This window comes from Psammomys obesus, unplaced genomic scaffold, assembly GCF_907164565.1.
Source record: "Psammomys obesus unplaced genomic scaffold, mPsaObe1.curated_primary_1811, whole genome shotgun sequence".
Classification (NCBI taxonomy): domain Eukaryota; kingdom Metazoa; phylum Chordata; class Mammalia; order Rodentia; family Muridae; genus Psammomys; species Psammomys obesus.
The window spans coordinates 12,203,808-12,206,664 of record NW_026585626.1 but is presented as its reverse complement, the minus strand read 5'-3'; the positions used below and the strand labels follow the sequence as shown (position 1 = coordinate 12,206,664).

Sequence of the window (2,857 nt, the reverse complement as noted above, 5' to 3'; positions counted from 1 at the left end):
CCTTCCTTCCTTCCTTCCTTCCTTCCTTCCTTCCTTCCTTCCTTCCTCAGCCACTTGGGAACTTGATCCATTGTAATATTCACTTTTGAGGTAAAGTGATGTAAACTGGGAAACAATGAACCTATTCAACTATAAAGTGATAGAAAAGTGGACATAATGGTTCATGCCACCATCTAAGGACTGCTACAAATTCAAAGCCTTGATTCTTACAGGCTCACCACAGCTACATAGAAAGACACTGTTTCAAACAAAAACAAAAAGATCAGCCTAAACTACACAGAAAGACTTAGTCTAAGGAAAAGAAAAGAAACAGGGATGGTAAAAAAGAGAGAGCACTGGCTCTCTTGGATTCTGATTTTAGAAACAAATGTATCTGCGCTGTTGTTTGAAAACGAGGGAGAGCAGAGACCACAGCTATGACCTGGCACAATGCTAGCTGGCTTGCTCTACTGGCTCCAGGCCACATGGCCAACGGGATGGAAAGCCTGACATAGAGCCTTCACTTACAGGGCAGCAAAAGCTGCTGGGGCACTTGCTCCAAGACAAACAGTAGCTGAAGTTCTGCAGTCCTTGTTTTCCCTCAACTAAGTTCTTTCTCCAAAGAAGCAATAACAGCTAGAAGCTGCCACGGTTCAGTCAAATGACTCAGGCCTCATAGCCATGTCAGGAAGCTGGCACCTGACTGGCCTAACCTGTTGACATTGTGTGATTCGCTCCCCATCCACCCCATCCCATTTTGGGATATCCTAACAGTACCCTAAAACTTTAAAAAAAAAGAAAGAAGGAAGGAAGGAAGGAAGGAAGGAAGGAAGGAAGGAAGGAAGGAAGGAAGGAAGGAAGGGAAAATTACAGATCAAATGTTTAGATAAATACAAGAACTATGAAAATCCTGTAGAGAATCCACTAAGATTCCCAGCAGCCATGATAAAAAGCAAATTCAGTGGATAACTTAGCTCTCTTTGTCATATTAAAAAAAATAAGCAGAGGCTGGAATGCAGCTCAATATAGCACTTGTCTGGTACATACAAGGCCCTGGTTTCAACCTCCAGTATCACAAGGAGGGAAAAAATAAAGCTAAAAAAGTTAAGTGCAGTAGTTCTTATTAAAAGAGGAAAGTTTTTGTAGGCTGGACACATAGTTAAGAGAGGACAGTTATCAGGCATGCGCCTTATAGTTGTGTGGTACATTGAAATACATGCAAGCAAAACACTCAACACACATAAATAAAGAGCACTACAGAGAAAGAAAAGGAGAGTGACCAAGAATGGGACAATAGTTGGGTTCCATAAAGATTTATATACGTTATCAGGCATGGTGGCCTGTGCTTGTAAACCCTGCACTAGAATGACTGAGGCAGGTATATCATGAGTTCAAAGTCAGTCTGGAAAACACAGAGACATTATTTCAAAACTAATCTGAAAAAAAAAAGTAAAAGCTGAAAAAAATAATACAGACACTGGCATATGTTTCCTGGCCACACCTCCAGTCTTGATGTGTTTCCTAATATCTCCACAAGGACTGTACAATACAATGTCATCTGCAAAGAACCCAGAAGCAAATTTTTGAGTGTGTTTCCTTATAAGATTTTTAATTTTATACGTATGAATGTTTGGCTGCATGCACACATGTGTACAGGTACCTGAAGAGGCCAGAAGCTAGAGCTACAAGCAGTTGAGAACCACCCAACATGGAAGCTAGGAAGTGAACCCAGGTCCTCTACAAGAGTATTAGGTGCTCTTAACCACTAAATTATCTCTCCAGGCCTCAGGTTTCTCGTTTGAACTGCCTTTCTGCCGCCTCCTTTGAGAATCTGGTTTTGGCAATGTCCCCTGACAGCACCTGTGAACAGCTATATGGAAGAAGGAGAGACACGAGAGCGTAGAAGCTCCTGGAGGTTACAGCAATAATCAGTGACAGGCAGACATCCCCAGAAGCACCAGAATCTCTGCTTCCTTCCACTGAGACCTCTCTCCGGGTTCCACCTCCATGGTTTCACTGCTGTGCCTGCATGCCACAGCCTCTCTGCCTGGAAAGCTCCCTGAGCGAGAATGGCTCTTTTCCCTCCCAGGCTTTCCCGCTGCAAAATCATTACTGCTTGTTCACTGGCCATCTCCTTGACTGACATGCAACTCCATGGTGGAATTGTTACAGCTTCGTCTTGTTACAGCTCTGTCCCTCAGGACATCTCAATGCCATCTACGGTACAGGCTATGATAAACATCTGTTTGGTGGAAGGAAAGAAATCGATCAGCATATGTGAATCAACATGTTCAGTTTTGTACACACTGAGGGGGGTCACAGACAGCTCATTTTGAAGACTCTTGAAGAAGCAAAGCCCCAGGAGCAGAGCCGAGTGCCTTCTACTCACAAAATACACATGGAACTGCGCTCATCTAAACGATGACAGGAAAATAAGACTTTGGAAATGCAAAACTCTCACCTTTCCCTGGGTACAGGGGCCCACAGCTGAAATATCAGCACCTAGATTCTAGGTCCTAGCAGGTAGAAGCAGGAAAGTCAGGAGTTTAAAGCAAACCTCAGCTACAAGGGGAGTTTGAGACCGGCAGAGACTACACCTAAGACAATGTCTCAATAGATAGAGAAAGAAAGAAAGAGATAGACAGATACACAGGCAGGCAGGCAGACAAGGAGCCCGGAGAGATGATTCGGTGGTTAAGAGCACTAGATGTCCTTCTAGAGAACTTGAGTTCAGTTCCCAACATCTATGTTGAACCATTAACAACTGCCTATAACTCCAGCTCCAAGAACTCCAACAGTCTTTCTGACCTTTGTAGGCATCCATGCTCCTCGTGTGTGTGTGTGTGTGTGTGTGTGTGTGTGTGTGTGTGTGTGTGTG

At 43.9% G+C, this 2,857-nt stretch overlaps 1 protein-coding gene across 2 annotated transcripts in view; it reads right to left on the bottom strand.

Moving 5' to 3' along the window:
- The window catches only part of Kat2b (lysine acetyltransferase 2B), a 113,253-nt gene that overhangs the window by 47,080 nt on the left and 63,316 nt on the right, over positions 1-2,857 (bottom strand). The gene's annotated exons all lie outside the window — the stretch shown is intronic.